Source organism: Hevea brasiliensis, chromosome 7 (genome assembly GCF_030052815.1).
Source record: "Hevea brasiliensis isolate MT/VB/25A 57/8 chromosome 7, ASM3005281v1, whole genome shotgun sequence".
In the NCBI taxonomy this organism is placed as follows: domain Eukaryota; kingdom Viridiplantae; phylum Streptophyta; class Magnoliopsida; order Malpighiales; family Euphorbiaceae; genus Hevea; species Hevea brasiliensis.
Window position 1 is genome coordinate 71,888,213 of NC_079499.1, and position 22,933 is coordinate 71,911,145.

The following is a 22,933-nucleotide window of genomic DNA, read 5'->3' on the forward strand; positions in this document are numbered from 1 at the left end:
ACCAACATCTTGAGAAGATAGGTCTAAGATATTGTAATGAATGGCTCTAGTGCTAGTGGGAGATTGTTAGTAGTATGCCTTAGAGCATATCATTTAGTATGTATCTTGTACATATTTTTATTACTAAAAGGCATTTCCACTTTTCCATTTACATAATATATTTATGTGTAATAGAAAATGTCCATTGATATTTTGTTAGAAATATTATTCTTAAGTTGTTAAGAATATGAGTGACAATATTTCTAGCACGAAGTATCATAAATAGGTTCACAATCGAGGATACTTCATAATAAGGACATGACTTATCCAGAAAGATTGTATTCATGTTTGTTCCCAAGTTATTTATATGAGATATAAATAAGATGGAATGGTGAGTCTCATGCCATATAACAAACATGATAGGCACTTATAAATGATAAGTAGGCCGAACCAGTGACACTTATGACAAGCACATGGAGTTTATTCTTGTCAATGTTTTGTCATAAATCATATCAGTGCATATAATCTTTAGACTGAGATAGCATGCTTATCTTGTATATAGGTAGTTTGAGTTTGATACTGCTTTCATACTTATACTGTGTATGGGTATATGGGCATGTGTTGGCTCCTACTAGTTATATATGGAGGTAGGTTTTGATCAAGATGGAATCTGTTCCTCTAAGTAAATAGAGATAAAATCCTATGTTCATTTAATTGTTCTTGATGTTTCAAGTTCTGCCAGACAGATAGATTTATTCGTAAAAGAGTTTCGATGAGAAAATCTTTTAATCAAGAACTGAATTAAAAGAGAACATAATATTCATAGCAAATGGAGTTTGACATAAACCATGACTCAGCTTGAGTTGGGATTTTGTAATGAGAGATTCTAGTGCATGGTAACATATGATTATAGGTTCATTTAAGGTAAACCTTATTACTAATTGGGTGGCCATGGCATGCTATGCTAGGTGTTAACCATGGTCTATGAGGTTCATAAAATGATTTAGAGAAATCATTTATGGTAAGAAAGAGTTCGATAATATTAAGAGTTGATATCATTTCATTGCCAATTAGTGATGAGCCTAGTAAGTCACACACATACACAAGTTATCACCTAATTAAATATGATTTAATTAATTAATTAAAGAGTTTAATTGATTAATTAAATAGGTTTGGTTTGCAATTAGATTGCAAAGTCCCTAGCATGACTTGAAACCAAATCTAGATTATTGGATGTATAATATAAGTTAAATTTATATTTAAAGTGTTTAAATATGAATTTAATTAATGAGAAATTAATTAATAGAGATTAATTAATTAATTTATATTTGATATAAATTAATTAGAAGAAGAAAAATAATTATTTTGGGTTGAGAACTCAAAATTAAGACACAGGGGCATTTTGGTCATTTTGCAGTGTGACACGTGGCACCATGAGATGGTGACACATGGCATAACACATAAGCTTGCCAAATGTTTTTTTAATCATGTAAGATGATTAAAATCAAGATTAAATATAGGTTTGACACTTGGCACAATGTGATTGGGTCACTTAAACCTAGAGCTAATCAAAGGGTGACATGTGGCAAGGGTTTAATGTGTTAACCTAGCTATTTAAGTGTTGTTATGAGAAAATAAAATACAACCAGCAGCCACACTCCTTTGTCACCCCACTTTGAGGGTTTTTATCTCTTCTTCTTCATCTCTTATCAATTCAAAGAGATTAGCCATCAATCTATTGAATTAAGAACACTAGGAATTGTTTCTAGTGTCCTGTTTACATCTCTAATCTCTTAAAAGGCAGAACTTGAATTTCTAATTAACAGAAAAGGCTTTAGAAGCTGTTCAAGGGCTGCCATAGGTGTTCTTGGTGTGGACAAGCTAGAGGGACAACATCTGGTGTCTTGAAGATGATTCTCAAAGGCGCAGACACACTGCAGTGCATCAAGAGGTTAGTGTAATCGTTCTTGATTTAATCTAGGGTTCTAAAATTAATCTGATTAATTTTAAAATCTTAAATGGCAAATACAGATCCAAAAACATATTAAAAGAGTTTTAATATGTTGTTTATCATTGAAATCAAATAGATAAAAATAAATCTTGCATGATGCATGTGACCCTAGGTGAAAATTTTTGAATTCAATGGTATAAACTTGTGTTTTTCACGCTTCCGTTCCTTCACTAAACCCCACTTAAAAGAGGATAAAATGAAGGAAATAACTAAAAGCTATTAGCCATCTTCTCCCATCAAAACCAGCCGCACCACCATAGCCATGGAAGCCTCCATTTCTTTTTTTTCTTCTAGCTTGGATTTCTCTCTATTCTTACCCCAAAACCCTTAGGTCCCTTCACTAAAATTTGTCACCCAACCTTGCTAGAGTGTTTGGCAGCCAAGAAAACAAAAGAAAGTGAGGAATTTACAAGGGAAAATTCTGCCCTACTAAGGTTAGTGCTTATTTATACATATTTCTCTCTTTATTCCATGTTAGGGACTTAAAATGAGTATGAAATTGTAAATTAAATGAAATAAAATTTATGTGTATGTACACCATGGAATTTGGCAGCCCTAAGAAAGGGAAAATGTTGATGGTTTTGATGGATTTAAAATGGCTTAGAAATGGTGTTGATGTGTAGATATAAAGTTGAAAAGGATTAGTATGCCTAAATGACTTGTGTTGTCTGAACCTTGAATTTGAGCTAGGGTTTTGGAGAGAAATTTGGACTTTACTTATGTAATGGTGAATGAACATTTTAATGATCAGTTAGTGACCATTTGAGGTAAGTTGACCATAATTTGGAGTGAATTATAGTATTACAAACTGATTTGGTATGCTACCTAGTGAGAGCAGCAGGTGTGGGTGTGAGTCCAGCCTGTTTGGACAGCCATAACTTGGGCTATATAGGTTAAATTGGTGTTTGGCCAATTGGACATGAAACTAGACACATAATGGCACAATTTTGGTGAAGAAACCATGCCCAAAAGACCAAAGCAAGTGGACCAAAAACTTGCCCCAATCCGGATGTCCTGCAACCAGATTCTGCAGAATGACTAAAGGAACAATGTTCATTTGGCCATAACTCATTGTAGAATGGCCCAATTGACCTGAAATTATTACAGAAACAAGTTAAGATATAGATCAACAACTTTCATGAAGAAACCTACCCCAAATTATGAGCAGAACCTATCCAACAAGGTAGTTACAATCACTGTTCACTGCACTGTAGATATGGTCAGTTCTGAAAATTTTCAATCCGGTCAGTTGTGGTTTTTGGACAATAACTTGAGCTACAAAACTCCAAATGGAGTGATTCAAAAAAATAAATTCAACTAGACAAAATAAGGAACAACTTTCATGTTTATCATTTTCTCAAATTCCCACTGCAACAGTAACTAATGGAACAGTAAAGTTAGGGTATAAAAACTGAAAATTCTGCTCCATTAGTTTTAAGCTTAGAAATGGTATTGGTGATTAATGACAACAAGTTTTGAATGCAAAATGTGGTATGTTGGGAGTGTTAAAACTAATGTACCTATTTTCTATGCAAAAGTCAACATTTTTGTTGACTAATGAAGTGAATAGTAACACCAAAGCTTGAAATTCAAAAATTACAAAATTCAAAAGTATCAAATGCCCTAGTATACCTAACAAGATTGGTTTGGATAGTTTGGCATGCCAAAAGGGTTCAGTTAGCAGTACTGCACATGGCATTATGCCATTCCGTGATTTCATGGCTTCTAGCCATTCTGACATTGTGTTGATATTTGGCCTTGTGCCTATTGTTATTATAGCTTATTACCTGTTCTGTTGCACACCGGGAGATGCATATGTGACCGATGGTGTGATGGCCCAAGGTACTAGATACCCAGTGCCAATTTACCCGTTTATCCAGTCCAGTTGTCCAGTATAGGTTACTTGGGCAACCAAAAGAATGAAAGTTGATAAATTTAATGAAATAAAGAATATAACAAGTACAAAATAAGTAAGACTACAAATACTCATCGAAAATTTATTTGCAATAAGACACCGATACATTTACTGCATATTTACTTCTGGTTATTTCTTTTTATTTTATTATTGGCACCACTAAGCATTATTGCTTAGCGCGTTGCTTTTGCCACGCGTAGGTTCTGGAGATACTGACCGAGAGCCCAGTAGACCACAGGCTGGGTGAGACCTCCTGCAGTTCTGCATAGTGTCCGTGTCACCTCACCATCTTCAGTGCATTGGTAGGGCACTAGGTTTCATTTTGATATTTTGTAATTAACTTTTATTTTCTTTTGTGGAATTAAAACTTATGTAATATATTTGATGTTCATGTAAATAATGAAAATTGTGGTTATGAATAGAAAAATTTGATTATTTATTTATTGCATATATATGAATACTATGAGAAATGAATTTTTGAGTAATGGAAAGGTTGTTGTAAAATAATTGAGACATTGTTAATGATTATTGGAGTTTTAAGAGTGATTGGATATGAATATTGGAAGTGTTTTTCACAGGTTCCGAAGAACTGTTTTCTCCATTTTTAGTCGGTACTTAGCCGGATTTTCTATAAAATTTTCGGAACCTCAAATAAATTATAATTTCAATAAATAGCTTAAATGAATTATATTTCACAAGTTATATTCAAAAATATGATAAAAATTAATTAAGGAAGAATAAAAATGATTAAGATAAAATAGAGTGTTCTGGATACACCGTGTGACATAGCTTACTCGAATATACTGTAGACGGGTAAGGGGTGTCACATATTTAAAGGTCATAATTAGAAGTTATTCAACTCCCTGAGTTCTCTGATCTTATGGGTCATCCTTCGCTTTTTCGATCTTCCCATTATGACTGACCCCTTTTAGGGTCATTATTCCGATCTCTATCTCTTGCATCGAGTCCTTTCTTATTTTCCAATCTCTCTTATTCTTGATCTTTCCTCTCCATCTAACTTGTATTAGTCAAAGTAATAAATTCTTCAGTTATTGATGCGTCCGCTTCGAGTTCTGTATGCAATAAATGCCGGAGCCCTATATATATGCCGAGAGATTTTCCTTTGCATATTCACAACTTTCTCTGGTGAATCTTCAATGTTTCATTCCTCAGTTCTTGGGTTTTCTGAAAAGAATCCTTCCCATAACAACCACTTTAATCTTTTTCCGAATGCTTTCTTTGTTCATTTCCTAAAAATGAGCAATTCTAGTGATCAGAGGTTCATGAGGGTGTCATCCGATGATAGTGAGGGAACTGGACTAATTAAACAATCAAGGTCGAAACTAACTACCACGCCGATCTCTAGTCGGCCCATCAGCATGGCTCGTAAACCTAACTTTTACAAGAGGACCTCTAATTTCAATATTAATATCGATGACCACCTCTTGAAGTTCACTTGGCTCTTTACCATCCTAAGGGTCCTGATTGCAGCTCGGTTCTGGTCGATGACATCGACAATGATGCCGCTCAATATCATGAGAGTCAAAGTCAGCCCATCTGAGCTGTACATTTGCCCAGTATTTATTGCTGGCTTTCTGATCAAACACATCTTTTGATTTAGCCATAAGACTAGGCTTTGACATAGGCCAGCATTCTGGGCTTCAGAGTAGTCTTAGGTTAGGTAGAATGTAGTGTTGATTTTGAGAGATCGCACAAATGATGTAATCTGATCTTTTGAGATTGCCCAATTGATGTAATATGATCTTTTAAGATCGCCCAAATGATGTAATATGATCTTTTGGAAATAAAATGAAATTTTACTTGAATGTTTTTGTTTTATTATTGCATTGGTTTTTTTTCGATCTCTGATAAATGAGCTTGATATGATCCCTAGACGAATTGCCATTTGCCAATCCGTTAGTTTGGAAACTTGTTCAATGTGATGACCTTCATTGACCGATATCATTTATCCTACCTTTTTACTTTGTTTAAAGAATCTTCTTTTGACATGTCATTGAGGTAGCCCGATTCCACTAACTGATGCGTCACTTGCGACTTCGTGAGCATTTAATGCTTAGGCGGGTATAAATAGGGGGAAGGTTAGCCATTTGTTCCCTTATGTCACTTTCAAACCTTCCCCTAGTGACTTCGATACTCCCTCTCATTTTCTAGAGTTTTTAGTCACCGATTCATACTCCGGCAAGGGTTTTGATCTTTTCTTGATTGGTTTCACTTTCGTTCTCTGAAAATGAGCGGTACTAACAGTCAGAGAGCTGCTAGTCCTTCCTCTGTTCATATTTCATGGACATCGGATAAAGGTGAGGTGGTTAGACCAAGCGGGTAACCCAAACCTTCTACAACCTCTGTCCTAACCCATGGTCAGGCGATTAAGCTAAAATAAGCGACTTCTTTAGAGAAAGAAAACTTACTTGTAGACGAGTGGCCATCAGTCCTTAAGGAGACCGATCTACAGTCCATTAGTCAAGAATACAACCTTTAGACTGACTCCTTTGAGCTTATTAGATGTCATGGCAATCTCTGAGCTAATCATTTCTTTGAAGAAAATGACATGATCATGGTATATGAAGAACAATTGAAGGCTGGGCTTTAGTTCCCCTTTAACAAATTCTTTAAAGCCATTTTAAAGTTCCATCATGTCTGTGTAGCCCAAGTACACACGAACTCTTGGCATACTCTGGTGGCTTTCAGAGACTTATGCCGAGCTAAAAAGCTCGAGCCTATAGTAAAGGTTTTCATTGAGTTGCATAGGCTCGCTGGACGGAAGGACAACGAGCATTGGTTTTTCCAAGCCAAGCCGCACTGTGGGCTTTTCACCGATCTCCCTTCTTCATTGAAGAACTGGAAAAATCGATTCTTCATATTGAGGAGTAAGATCCTGAATGGCTTTGAGGGTATCCTGCACAGTTGGCAGTACCCGGTCCCTTCAATTCCAAAGAAGATCACCCTAAATAGAGACGAGGATGCCATGGTTAAGGAATTGAAGGATCAGGCGGCCACTCACAAGTATTCATGTTTGGATGTGGTTATGGCCGAACTGAAGTGGTGGCTAATGCAAATGATTGCCCATGAGGATTATGAGCTACAGCTCTCTGACCTTGGACCCAGGATTGATACAACCTAAATCTTTAGTCTCCTGACTATGGTGATCTGACTAAATTATTTTTTGTATGGGTGTGATGGGAGGCAAGAGCGGGAATGAGAGCCGTAAGTGAAAAAGGGAGGTTGCCCTGAAAGTTTGAGAAATAAAATTGCTGCTGCATCCCAGACACCGAGGTGAGACTCAGTAGAAGTGCCGGGCTCTTTGTCCCAACTTCCAGAATAGCCAACCCTAGAGATAGAGATCGCTCCTTCCCCTCCTCGTCAAGATGAACCATCACCTCCGCCAGTTTCTTCAAGTGTGGAAGGAGGGTCTTCCTAACCTACTGTGAGGACCCTCTCTCATGGTGCCCAAGTCCTCATCCACTCGTTGGAGAAGAATCACTCAGTTCGGGGGAATTCTTGCTTGGCCAAGGTCTTGGGTGCCACCATCTACTTTCTGGATGACTGGAATGTACTGACTCCGGATAGTATTAACGACCTCCTAACTCAGACGATGAGTTTGAGTGTAGAGAGCCTTGTGAATCAACATATAATTAGAGAAAAGGCCTATCTCTTGAGACAAGAAATCCTGAAAGCAGTCCAGGATGCAGCTTCCTCCAAAACCCAACTTTCATCTGCTCAGGACTACATCACCGAGATAGAAGGTCGGATGAAATCTTATGAGGATAGGATAGCTAAACTGGAGCGGGAACTTGAAGATGCTCAGGCCTGCCGAACTACCGATGTCACTCGCCTTACCAAGGAGATCAAAGTGAAAGAAGAAGAGGCTGTGGCCAGAGAAGTTAGTGCTTATGTGAATGTTAATGGCGATCTTCTAGCCGAGCTTGTGAGGTGCTATCCTGAGGAAGACTTCTCCTAGATGGTGGATCTTGTCCCTAGAGGTGAAGAGGAGAGTGAGGAGGAGCCTGTGAGAGAGAGAGAGGATGATAGAACTAATAATATATTTGGAGAGCAGGTTAGGGGAGACCCTCCTGCCGAATGACTTTTACATTTTTATTTTGGAATGAATCGAAGTCTTTTTATGTTCCATTTCTTGATAAGATCAGAAAGCATCCAAACTAAATTGCCTGAGTACTTAATCGATTGAATGCAATTGAACATTAAACCCGAGAGCGGTCATTAATCATAAGATATCAAGCTATTCCAAGAGATCGGAAAACATTACATATGAACATGAGATCAGACGGAGCCATGACCAAATATCGAATGAAACTTTAGAACATTAGAATTGTAAAGATTTGAAAATGACTTGAACTTTTTGAGGTCAGAATCATTATTTAGAGACCGGATAAAACCTTAACTATATTTAAGGAATATTTGGGCAACTCAAGCGAGATACCTGATCACAACACTATTCAGATGGAATTTTGTGGTATTTGTACATAGAGAGATCAGAGAACAACAGCAAGCATGATTGGATGGTCCAGAGATCCAACAATAATTCAAACTCATTGGATAAAGACCAAGGGATCAGAACGCAATCTAACTTGGACGTGAGATCGATTTGTTCCAGAGACGAGCCATTCGTGAGTTCGGCAAAGCTACCTGTGATCAGGTCATCAGTCGAGAACGGATAACATAATGAAGTTTCAACTTTAAAAGAACTTTGCATTTGAAGGTCAACCAAAATATGGTGTCTACAGCTGCCTCTCTTTACATAATTTCTGTTAAAGAGAATGAAATTCTCTTATATAGGAATCATGTAAAGATTTAGAACGATATTTTGGGTGGCTAGGATATTAGAATCCAAAGGTCGATAGTAGGAAATTAAATGCTAAAAATTAGAATCAACTTGGATCTTGAACCCAGAGGTTGATGACAATAAATTAAATGCCGAAAGTTAAAATCATTTTGGATCTTGAACCCAGAGGTTGATGACGGGAAATTAAATGCTGAAAATTAAAATCAACTTGGATCTTGAGCTCAGAGGTTGATGACAACAAATTAAATGCCGAAAGTTAAAATCAACTTGGATCTTAAACCCAGAGGTTGATAACAAAAAATTAAATGCTGAAAATTAAAATCAACTTGGATCATGAACCCAAAGATTGATAACAGGAAATTAAATGCTGAAAATTAAAATCAACTTGGATCTTGAACCCAAAGGTTGATGATAAGAAATTAAATGCCAAAAGTTAAAATCAACTTAGATCTTGAACCCAGAGGTTGATAATAGGAAATTAAATGCTGAAAACTAAATATTTTCCCTTTAGTCTAAATATTTGAGTTATTTATGACTCCTCACTCTAGTCTAAATATTTTTACAGATGTTCTAGCTATCCGGACTGTCACACCTTACCCCTTTATAAGGAATAACATGATCCCGTAGAATACCTAATGAACTATCAAACTTCACCTACCGATAACTCATTAAGTACCCTACAAGGGATTTTAAAACAATTTTCTTACTTTTGATAAGTGGTGAGTATTTTCTAATTGGAATCAAAACATTTAATTAAAGTTGAAAGCTAGTTGAAATTTTTGGCCCATTTTATTTTTCCGCAAATTTTATAAAAATTTCGGCAGAGTGCTATCTGTATTTTGAGAAAACAGTTCTTCAAATTCCTGTAAAAAGCACTGCCAATAATCTGTCTCAACAACTTCTTCAAATTCACAATCAATTTCAACATCATTATCAATCTCAAAAATTCAAATCCACAATTTCTAATATCCAACAATCATCAAAATACCATTAATGAATTTCATTCAATTTAAAACAAAATACTACCATTCATATTTTATTAAAAACAAAATAATTTATATACATCATTACAAAAATTTACATTAAGAGAAATTCAAACTAAAATTTATAGCAACCTTTATACAAGCTGCTCAAGACCAATTTTACATGTCCATACATTTACATACATTACATATATCAAAATAAATTTTTATAGTCAGGGTATAAAATATAACCGATAACTTCAAAGCAGGTAGCTCCTCAGTCCTCGTGACTCAATCCATCGCTCCTCTAGTCTTTAAATCTGACAAAGAATAATAAAGAATCACGAGTACTAGGACTCAGTGGTGCACAACATACTAAAATAATCTTTATGCAGAATTTAAATCATATTTATTTAAAAATTGGACTGAACATGAGAATTAAACACAAAACATGAATCATGAGATTTTAATCTAAACAATTTCATTTTGAAGTGTCAAAACCAATTTCATAAAGCCCACAGTTATATCATGCCATTCGAAACAAATATAATCTCAATAGCTAGAGGCTAAGGAGAAGTCACATCACAAGGCTAGCTAGCTCAAATATATGGATATCCATTCAATTTCTTCTTCTACTGGCACACACCTCAACACTTTAGCTAGAGAAGGAATCAAAATTTGAAACTGATTACCCCCACTAGTCATGCTAGTCAGGTGTTCAAATATATGTTCATGACACTGTGGTTTCAAAACTTATCATAACAATTTACTAAACATTTATGCCATCTCAAATATACACAAATAACTTTCAACAATTTAAATCAAAAGCATAATAAACATTTCATCACAATGATGTCGCAATTCAATATTTCAAATTATTCAAAACAATATGCAGAAGATAATTTACAGAAATTATACGTTGTGCACAAACCTTAAGCGAGTCGCCTCTTGGCCTTGACTCGAAACCTCGGGTTCCTTCCCGGTATTCTTTTCAACTGAAACACACAGTTTCACAGTGTTTCAATATCAAAACTTAGCATAAATCCAAAAATAAATTTAATTTCACTTTTACCTAGCTCTAATGTGCTAAACTTGATGTTCTTTAAAATTTGTGTTTCGGGGTTACTATTCACTATACTATTCAAGTCAATTTGTTGACTTTCTAAGGCTCAATAGGTATGGGAATTCCAACTTCACTCACATACCACATTTTGATAACTAAATTTGTTGGTTTTGGTTGTTTACTCAAATTCTAAGTCTTTTAGACAAATTTACAAATTTACAAATTTTCAGTTTTGGTGTCTTAAGTTGCACTGTTCCATTGGTCATTTTTCTGTTAGAATTTGGCAAAACTTTCTTCATAGAAAATGTTCCCTATTGTCCTAACTTTATTCTCCTTTTTGAATCACTCTATTTGGAGTTTGGTAGCTTAAGTTATAGCCATTTGAATCATAGCTGCCGGATTAGACTTAACCCAGATTTTCTGGGCAAATTCTGGTTCTGGCAGTTTTAGTACACCAAATTTGGGTGGCCAACTGACTTGGTTAAGGGCATAATTTGTGTTTGTGTTCTTCATGAAAGTTTTAGGTATATATCTCAGCTGTCCACTGGTAAAATTGCAGGTCATTGAGACATACCTAGCCCAAGTTATGGCCAAATGAACAAATTATTCATTTGGTCATTTTTGTACAAGTCAGACAGTAAAAATCCGGATTTGGTCAATTTGTTCAATAGGTTTTGGTCACTTTTTGAGCATGATTCCCAAATGAAAAATGTGTCATTTTGTGTCTATTTTCATTCCCAATTGGTCTCATACCAATTGGACTTGTAAATTTTCAGTTTTACTCCCTCAAAGGGACCTTGGTCCTACTGCCTGCAACTTGACCATTTTCAATCCGAATTTAAACTCACCTCTAACACTTTCAACATATCTCAATTGGTCACAAATGACTATTTCTCACCTCAAACTAGGTCAAACACATCATTTCATAATTTCTCACATTTTTTACTCCTAAACCGTAAGTGCCCAAAACCCTAGTTCACCAATTTGTTGCATTTAGCTAATTCAAAGCATATAACCATAATCATTCAACTCCTTGATGTTCATATTCACCTCTAATTCAATCAAACCATGCAAATCATACACCCACACATGCTGGCCGAATTTCCCTTTAGTCCCCCCTAAGATGTTTTCTTTTCATTTTAAATGAATTTCTAAGTTTATTCAACTATAAACACAATTAAATCAACTAACAAATCATGTTTAGTTTACTAACCTTATGCAGAATTTTTCTACCTCTCCAAACTTCTTCTTTCTTTTTCCTTTTGTTGTAAATCTCCTTATCAAGGTCTAGTTATAAGATTTAGTAATGGAGAGTAGGGTTTCTATGGTGGGAATTAGGATTTCTTAAAGCCCAAAATGAGTTTTAATGGAGTTTGGTGAGGGAGAGGGTGAGAGAGAGAGAGGATGCAAGGTTGAAGATAACTCTTTTTGTTTGTTTTTTTTTTCTTTTCTTTTTCTTTTATGAATTTAGTCGTATGGAAGACCATAAATCAAGTTAAATAAATTTTTAATTATAGTATTTATGGCATCATGCATGATGTCATCTCTTTTCACTTTTTCAATTTTCTTTTTATTTTTCTATTTATTTTTCCATTAGTTTTTTAATTTAATTCTCGATTTTGAAATTTTCTTTTCTCCGATTTTATTTGACAGTTGAGTCAGGAGTCAGCTCTCGAGGTTAATTGACCAAATTGCCCCCTCGCCAGTTTGACCCGGTTTGCAAATAATTCAATATTTCTTTCGGATCCCTGACCTAATTATTTGACTGGCTTAAGAATTCTTTTTCATGATTTTCTCTTTTCCACTGTGTTCGCAAAAGTCCTAAGGACTGCAGCGTCACATTTTACGGTTTGAAATTTGAGTTTAAATTGACTTCGTAATCCTTCCCGAGAAGGTCACCCATCGCGGTGACTCTCGGCTCATTTAACTTCTTATGTTATATTTTTCTTATTTATACTTAACTAATTGGCAATTACTAATTATTTGTGTTTATGGCTTCTCTAGTTGTCTTAAATGTGGTTCTAATCCCCTTAATTGTCCAGACCGACTCAGGTTACCGGAATAGTGAAAGATACCAGAATATGCAAATAGGGGTGTTACAATTTTCCCCCCCTTAAAATAAATATTGTCTCGAAATTTTACCTGGTATCAATCTCTGAACAGCTGTGGGTGCTGTCTCCTCATGTCCTCTTCTCATTCCCAAGTAGCCTCCTAGCCCGAATGATGGTTCCACAGCACTTTCACTAACGGGATCTGCTTATTCCGTAGCTACTTCACCTCATAGGCCAGAATCTCTATGGGTTCTTCTTCATATGTGAGGTCTGGATTTACTTCAATTTCTTCTACCGGTAGTACATGAGATGGGTTTGATCGATACCTCCTCAACATAAACACATGGAAGACATTATGTATCTTTTCTAACTCTGGAAGTAGTGCCAAATGATATGCCAAGGGACCCACTCTTCCAGAACCTCATATGGCCCAATGAAACGAGGACTCAGTTTTCCCTTTCTACCGAATCTCATAATTCTCTTCCAAGGGGAAACCTTGAGGAATACTTTCTCACCCACTGCATACTCAATATCCCTTCTCTTTAAATCAATGTAGGACTTCTGACAGTCTGATGTATTCTTAAGTCGATCTCTGATCACCCTGATCTTCTCCTCGGTCTGCTGAACAATTTCGGGCCCAATCATCTTCCTTTCACCCACATCATCCCAACACAAGGGAGTTCTATATTTTCTACCATACAATGCTTCATATGGAGGCATCTCAATGCTTGATTGGTAGCTATTATTGTAAGCAAACTCAATCAAAGGCAAGTGTGTATCCCAACTGCCCTCAAATTCAATCACACAAGCCCGTAGCATGTCCTCCAAGATCTGAATTACTCTCTCAGACTGGCCATTAGTTTGTGGGTGGAATGCCCTACTGAAGTTCAATTTAGTTCTTAGGGCTCTCTGAAGACTACCCCAGAATCTAGAAGTGAACCTAGGATCTCTGTCTGATATGATGGATACTGGCACTCTATGCATTCTCACTATCTCATCAATGTACAACTTGGCCAATCTTTCTAAACTGTAGTCCATCTAGACTGGCAGAAAATGAGCAAACTTGGTTAATCTGTCAACAATGACTCAAACTGCATCATGACTTTTCTGTGTCCTCGAAAGTCCCATCACAAAATCCATTGTTATTCTCTCGTATTTTCACTCTGGTACTGGTAGTGGATGTAACAACCCAGAGGTACTTGATGTTCTGCCTTCACTTACTGACAAGTTAGGCATTTAGAAACAAACTCTGCCACATCTCTTTTCATACCCATCCACCAGTAATGCTCCTTTAGCCCCTTATACATTTTTGTACCACCAGGGTGCATAGAAAAAGAAGACTCATGTGCTTCCTTCAAAATGATCTGCCTCAAATCAACATCATTAGGAACACACTTTCTGCCCTAGTGTAGCAATAGACCATCATCTCTTATTGATAATTTTGGTTTCTTGCCCTGTCTGACTTCTTCCAATAGCTTCTGATACTTCTAATCATTCTGAGCAGCCATTGTGATTTGATCACTCAATACTGGTTGTACATGCCATGCAACTGTTGTCTGCCCCTCATCATTAATCTCTAAGCTGGCATGTAATGATTTTAACTCGTACCATAGACAAAGGAGTAACCCATAAACTTGCCATAGTCTTGTGACTTAAGGCGTCAGCCACAACATTAGCTTTTCCTGGCTAATAGTCTATCAGACAATCATAGTCTTTTATCAACTCTAACAATCTCCTTTGTCTCAAATTCAACTCTTTCTGAGTGCCCAAATACTTCAAACTCTTCTAATTTGTGTAGATGTAGCATTTCTCCTCATACAAATAATGTCTCCAGATCTTAAGAGCAAACATAATAGCTGCAAGCTCCAAGTCATGTGCCGGATAATTCCTCTCATACGGTTTCAGTTGGCGTGATGCATAGGCAATGACATTTCGATCTTGCATCAATACACAGCCTAACCCATTGTGAGAAGCATCACTATATACTGTGTATTCTTTACCCAGAGTAGGTAAAGTCAGGATTGGAGCCTCAGTCAAACACCTCTTTAACTCATCAAAACTCTATTGGCATTAATCCGTCCACTGAATCTCACATCTTTTTGAAGTAGCTTAGTCAATGGAGATGCCAACATAGAAAATCCCTTCACAAATCGACGGTAGTATCTAGCTAAACCCAGAAAACTGTGAATCTCCGTGATATTTCTGGGTGGCCTTCAATTAAGGACAGCTTCTATCTTGCTAGGATCTACCTTAATACCTTCTGCTGATACTATGTGCCCCAAAAAGGATATCTCCTTCAGCCAAAATTCACACTTTGATAATTTGGCGTATAACTGTTTCTCCCTCAAAGTTTGCAATACAATCCACAGATGTCTATCATGCTCTTCTGCACTTCTCGAATATACCAATACATTATCAATGAATACCACAATGAACTGGTCGAGGTATGATCTGAAGATAGTGTTCATCAGTCCATAAAAACAGTTGGAGCATTAGTTAACCCGAATGGCATGACCAAGAACTCATAATGGCCATAGCGGGTTCTAAAGGCAGTTTTAGAAATACTTTGCTCTTATACTTTCAGCTGATAATAACCTAATCTCAAGTCAATTTTGGAGAACATAGCTGCACCCCTCAACTGATCAAATAAGTCATCAATGCGGGGCAATGGATATCTATTATTTATTGTCACCTTATTCAATTGCTGATAGTTAATACATAAGCGAAGAGTGCCATCCTTCTTCTTAACAAAGAACACTGGCGCTATCCAAGGTGACACACTAGGGCGGATAAAGCCCTTGTTATGTAGCTCTTGTAACTGCACTTTCAACTCTTTCAATTCTGCAGGTGCCATTCTATATGGTGTTATAGAGATTGGATCCACACTAGGCATAACATCAATCTCAAACTACACTTCTTTTTCTGGAGGTAATCCTAGCAGTTCATTAGGAAACACATCCGGAAAGTCACATACCGTAGGGATGTCCTCATTGCTGGACTCCCCACTTGGGTGTCTATCACATGTGCTAAGTATGCTTCACACCCCTTTCTGATCATCCTTCTGGCTAGTGCAGCCGAAATGATGTTTGATGGCAGTAAATGCCTCTCCCCATGTATTACCACATCACCGTATAGAGGGAGATCAAAAGTGGCTGTCTTCAGTCTACAGTCAATCATGGCATGATCCTAGCTAACCAATCTATGCCCAAGATAATATCATAATCTCTGAAGGGCATTTCAATCAAATCTGACAGAAAAACATGTCCTTGGATCACCAAAGGACAGTCTCTATAAATTCTATTGACCCGAACCTCTTGTCCTAACGGACTAGTTACTAGCACTTCAAAACTCATTTGGACACATGGAACAGCAAGTGAACTGACTATGCTAGCACTAACATATGAGTGGGTTGAACCCAGATCAAACAACACAAATACTTCTTGATTAGAGATAGAGAATGTACCAGCTACCACATCGGAAGTCTCAGCCTCTTCTCGCTGTCTCATCGTGTAAACTCTGGCTGAAGCACTTCTCAGGCCGATCGACCAGCAAGACTGATCGCTCAAGTAGTGCCTCTACCTCTGCCTCTTCCTCTGCGAACTGGTTGTGAACCTCTGGGAGTAGGACTCTGAATAGGTACTTCTGCAGTAGTAGGAGCTGGACCATATTTAGGAGCACTAGTGTAGTCTTTAGCTAAATGGCCCTTGCCTCCACAGTTAAAGCAAGCTCCCGTAGCCCAATAGCATTCTCCCCTATGAATATTGCCACAAGTCTCATAGGGGCAGGCAGGATATGTAACACCCCAAAGTTCGGTAGTGCGTTCTACTGCTCCAGTGACCAGTGTTGTCCGGACAGCTAGGATGCCTAGAACCACACTTCGATATGAGTGAGGAGACATAAAATAATGAAATACAAGAAAAGGAAATACAAGAAAAACAAAGGAAAAATCATAGCAAAGAAATGTAACCAAGTTAAGCGAGCCGAAAAACCTAGCGATGGGTGACCGCACCGGGAAGTCACGGCGTGGACATGCCTGGATCATGGGAACCCCGAAAACATTTTTAGGACTTAAATAGAACCTTATTGAAGTATAAATATCATTAGAAAGATCAAAGAAAAATTAAATAATTGGTACAAAGAAAAGTGAGAAATCGAAAAACGGACAAAACCCGGTGTTACCGAAAAATCGGGAATGCAACCCGAACAGGGGCATTGTGGTCATTTGACACCCCGAGTTAGTTTTTGACCTAAATGTCCATGAAAAATAAATGAAATTAAAGTTTGAAAACTGCATGAAAAATGAAAAATAGAAATGAAATATAAATAGTGAAAGTTTGGTGGCAAATTTGCAAATTATGGAACTTGGAAATTAATTAAACATTAATCCAAAGTTAGTGCTCCACTAACCATGAATTGTGGGACACCTATAAAACTTGTGGACAGATTTCTCCACTAAAAATCATCTCATTCTTCAAATTGTTATCCATGGTCAAGTGAACCACCATTTAAAACTCCATAGCCAAACCCCACTCAACCTTCATGCACTCCATTTTTAGCCATAGTTCTTGGAAGTTGTCTTCACTAAAGTTGAAGTACACATCTTGGGCAGCATTTTGGGAGCAAAAAGGGGGAGATTTGAAGAAGATTTAACAAGCTTCAAAGATAGGTAAGTGCTTGTTTTCCATTTTTGCTTCATTAAAGTTTGTGTTAGTGTTGAGAGGAGTTGATTTATGGAAGAAATTGGAAGAATTGATGAGTTATTGGAAGGTACTGTTTTTGGCAGCCATGGAATATCAAGGTTAATGAATTATTTCTTCATGTAAATGGTGTTTTGAGGTGTTGAATTAAGTGTTTAAATGTATAGGAATGATTTACCATGTATATAGTTTGAATTGTAAGTTTGAAAAGTTAAAATGGAAGCTTGATGTATATGTGTTACTTGGGCAGCCTCATGGTGAAGATTGGTAATGTTTAAGTTCATGAAAAGTGGTTGAATTATGGTACAAAAAAATGGCAGCATATGTATATGAAATAATGGTGATAATGTAGGTAAATTGGTAGTGTAAATTGTATGTATTGGTTAGGAATAATATATGGAAAATTGTTTAGAATTGGATATTGTAAATTAGGAGTTATCTATGGTGTATATAAGCTCATGGTATTCTGCCCAAGGTTGCTATAATGTAAACTATTGAATGAGCATGATATGGTATAAGTGCAAAATGGTTTGGGAAGTAAAGATGCAATTGTTGAATGTGTAATTGGATTGATGCTTTTAAAATGTGTTAAGGGCAGTATATGTTTTAGGCTATAAATGGAATTGTGTGACTCCAATTGGTATGAGACCAATTGGAGGTGGAACTAGGCACAAAATGTGCCAACTTTCATTGAGAAAGCATACCAAAATTCTGCTTGCAAGGTGACATAAAAAAATGACCAATTCGGATTAAGTGCAATTGAAACCTGAAAACTGACCATTTGGGCAGCAGTTAGTGTTTAGGCCATAACTCACTCAAAACAGGTCCAATAAACCTGAAATTTTAACCATGAATAGTTAAGACCCATACCTACAAGTCTTATGAAGACACCAAAGCCCAGAAATGACCATAAGCAAGTCAAAAAGCTTGCACAAGTTCGGGTCCAAAAACTGGCCGAACCAGAGTTGACCAAATTGACCTAAAATTGACTAAATTGGTGCCACTTGACCAGCAATAGTGTAATGACCATAACTTGGTCTACTTAACTCGGATTGACCTGAAATTTTGCACCGCGTGCAATAAGACCTAGATCTACAAGTTTGTAGTTTCGACCGAGACCCGAAAACCGAGGGAACTAGATCGTCCGGTTAGGTCAAACCAGTGTTCCGGAATCCAGCAATTTGCATTAAAATGCACTAAGCAAGGAAGTGACTTTGGTAAAACATACCAAATCTAAAACCTTATCGAATGTGACATATTAACGACACTAAAACCTAATTTACCTAAAACGCAATGAGGGTCGGTATATTAGGTGACTTAGTGAATAATTGAGTTCAGTGCATTATTTACCAAACCCCATCGATAGAGACAGTTTAATTTGATCAAACACTTCAAATTGTGTTTCTCAGTTAACAAGGACTCAGCAAAAGGGAAAGAAATACTGAGTCAAGACCAGGAGACAAATATCAGAGGTTTGTGCACAACAACTGTTTCTTTTGAATTATTTTCAATGGAAATAAATATTGACTATTTGCATATCATTGTTTTAAATTGTGGAAATGTGTTTGGTGGACACTTATTGATTGAAAAACATTGTGAATGGTTTGAAACTGTGAAAAATTGTTTGAATGGTATTTGATGGATACTTATTGATTGAAAAGCACTGTAAATGGTTTTTGTGGAAATTGAAGTGAATTACGAATTGTGTTGCCATTTTGTGAATGAAATTATAACTTTGGAAATTTATTGGATTCTTACGGATCATTTGAATAAAATGTTTCGAATTGTTTTGACTCACAATTGGCATGACACGGATATTATGTTCCTCCTCCATTAATGGGGTGAGTGTGATTATTCCTCCCTCTTTGACTTATCAGTCTGGGGTGAGTATGATTATGTTCCTCCCTCTTTGACTTCCCAGTCTGAGGTGAGTATGGATGAGTACTCATTAGATAGCTAGCTTCCTCCCTCATTGATTTCGATTATTGGGGTGAGTATGTCTTGTCGTGGTGTACAACACGGCATGTACGGAAAAAATTGTGTCATGGCATAAATTGTGTTATTGATTGGCAACATTGTATTGTTCAATTATTTGATCGAATTGTGTTATTGATTTGCAAAACGATATTATTCAGTTATTTGATCAATTGTGTTATTGATTTGCAAAACGATATTATTCAGTTATTTGATTGAATTGTGTTATTGATTTGCAAAACGATATTATTCAGTTATTTGATCAATTGTGTTATTGATTTGCAAAAAGGTATTATTCAGTTATTTGATCAAATTGTGCATGAATTGGCAATACGGTATTCTTAAACTATTTGACTAAATTGTGTTATTATGAATTTTGATAATTTGTGAATTGGAGTTTAAATTCCTTATGACATTCATTGTCTTGAAATCAACTATGGTTTTAAGTATCCACTAATGATATGATTTATGAATTGTGATTTAAAATTGTATTTGGTAAATGTTGTGCACCACTGAGACATTGTCTCAGCGATAGCTTTTTATTGCTCTCGCAGGTAGAGAGACAGACAGGGCAGCAGACTAGGCTGCTAGTATCGCCAGCGAGAGATTTTTGGGTATAGTGAGTATACCACATGTGGCATTTTGTAGTGTAATGTATATTCACTGTATGTATATTTTGTTCTTGGTTTTGAGCAGTTGTAAATTTAAGTTGTACAGTAAAGTTGTAAAATAATTATGAGTTATTTGGCTTGTAAAAATTGTGTTATATCTTTGTATCTTAGTCTTTGAAAATCACTGTGGATTTTACTTGAGAAATGTGTTGTGTTGATAAAAATGTTGGAGTTGAGATTTGAAAATATATTGAAGTGCTTTTTACAGGTTTTCTGAAGAACTGTTTTGTCCAAAATACAAATGGCACCTTGCCAAAATTTTTACAGATATTCCAAATAAATCAAATGAGTTAGTTGTTTCACTTGATTCACCAAAGTCTTTCACACTGTAAATAGTGCTCACCATCGTAAAAGAAGTAAGAAAAGTTTTAAAATCCCTTGTAGTGTATTTAATGGATTATCGATGAGCGGAGTTGGTAATTCATTAGGTATACTATGGGATCATGTTATGCCTTCTGAGAGGGTAGGGTGTGACATGTTTTAGTGGTATCAGAGCCTGGTTTTAAAGTGAATTTCGAACTGTGAATTTGAAATCTTTATGTTGGTAACTACAACTGCTCAAATGTTTGATACATACAGTACATTACATTATAAATATGCACTAACGGGAGGAAATCTCCTTGTATTATTGTACAGAGGTCGGAAATAAATTTTGATGCATTAGTGACTAGTCCTTTAGGATAAGGATTGTGATAACAAGTGAAATTAGTTTTGGAAGAGTTTATCGGTGAAAAGTATTTGCTGACACACCATAAAATTATAAGCTAATTGGCGAGCCTACTTAATGTAAGGCAAGAGGACGTAAAAGTAAGATGCAGTAATGGAATTGCTCTAGATGAGGGCAAGGAGGTTACTGTTAGAAATTGCTAATGGATATTGTAATCAGAATAAGATTCGAATATCAGTGAATTCAAAAAGAATAAAAGATAACAAAGTTTGATCTATTGGGATGTATCGTAGTAACTATGCAATGTTCTTGATGTTTATACTGTAAGCTGCAGATTACAGTACTAACTTGAGATTATTGTGTAGAGCTACGTACTAACCGATAGTACACCTAGATGAGAATAGTTGCCAACGGCATCTGTTTTGGCATAGTTATGCCAGGACAGAATTTAATTATTAGAAATAAGTTTGAAAATCCTACTTAGGGATCTAAAACTCAAAAGATAAAATATCGAAAGGTTATAGTTCAGTACAAAAGGAAGTAAGTTATAGAATATTGACAGATAAAAAGAGTTATGAAAGTAGAGAATTGAACAGTTGATTCATGTGTAACAAAGAAATATTGCAAATGTGAGGAAGACTATGGACTAGAATGGTCAGAGGACCAATGACTGATGAATGATTCTAACATGACCTCAAGGGTCATTCAAGAAGGAACGTGAACTGAAATATTAGACAACACAATAGTAAGAGGAGATTAGTATTATACAAACAAATTAAACGTGGTATTAGATTGTTAAAAGTCTTATACAAATTTGAGGAAAAGAAGATTATACGATCATATAGACAGGAGAAAATAAACGTATGACTATTGTAAGATAGCTATTGGGTAAAATTTCGTGGACGAAATTTATTTAAGGGGGGGAGAATTGTAACACCCCAAAGTTCGGTAGTGCGTTCTACTGCTCCAGTGACCAGTGTTGTCCGGACAGCTAGGATGCCTAGAACCACACTTCGATATGAGTGAGGAGACATAAAATAATGAAATACAAGAAAAGGAAATACAAGAAAAACAAAGGAAAAATCATAGCAAAGAAATGTAACCAAGTTAAGCGTAGAAAAACCTAGCGATGGGTGACCTAGGAAGTCACGGCGTGGACCCTGGATCATGGAACCACGGAAAACATTTTTAGGACTTAAATAGAACCTTATTGAAGTATAAATATCATTAGAAAGATCAAAGAAAAATTAAATAATTGGTACAAAGAAAAGTGAGAAATCGAAAAACGGACAAAACCCGGTGTTACCGAAAAATCGGGAATGCAACCCGAACAGGGGCATTGTGGTCATTTGACACCCGAGTTGGTTTTTGACCTAAATGTCCATGAAAAATAAATGAAATTAAAGTTTGAAAACTGCATGAAAAATGAAAAATAGAAATGAAATATAAATAGTGAAAGTTTGGTGGCAAATTTGCAAATTATGGAACTTGGAAATTAATTAAACATTAATCCAAAGTTAGTGCTCCACTAACCATGAATTGTGGGACACCTATAAAACTTGTGGACAGATTTCTCCACTAAAAATCATCTCATTCTTAAAATTGTTATACATGGCATAAGTGACCCACCATTTAAAACTCAATAGCCAAACCCCACTCAACCTTCATGCAATCCATTTTTAGCCATAGTTCTTGGAAGTTGTCTTAAATCAAGTTGAAGTACACATCTTGGGCAGCATTTTGGGAGCAAAAGGGGACATTTGAAGAAGATTTAACAAGCTTCAAAGATAGGTAAGTGCTTGTTTTCCATTTTTGCTTCATTAAAGTTTGTGTTAGTGTTGAGAGGAGTTGATTTATGGAAGAAATTGGAAGAATTGATGAGTTATTGGAAGGTACTGTTTTTGGCAGCCATGGAATATCAAGGTTAATGAATTATTTCTTCATGTAAATGGTGTTTTGAGGTGTTGAATTAAGTGTTTAAATGTATAGGAATGATTTACCATGTATATAGTTTGAATTGTAAGTTTGAAAAGTTAAAATGGAAGCTTGATGTATATGTGTTACTTGGGCAGCCTCATGGTGAAGATTGGTAATGTTTAAGTTCATGAAAAGTGGTTGAAT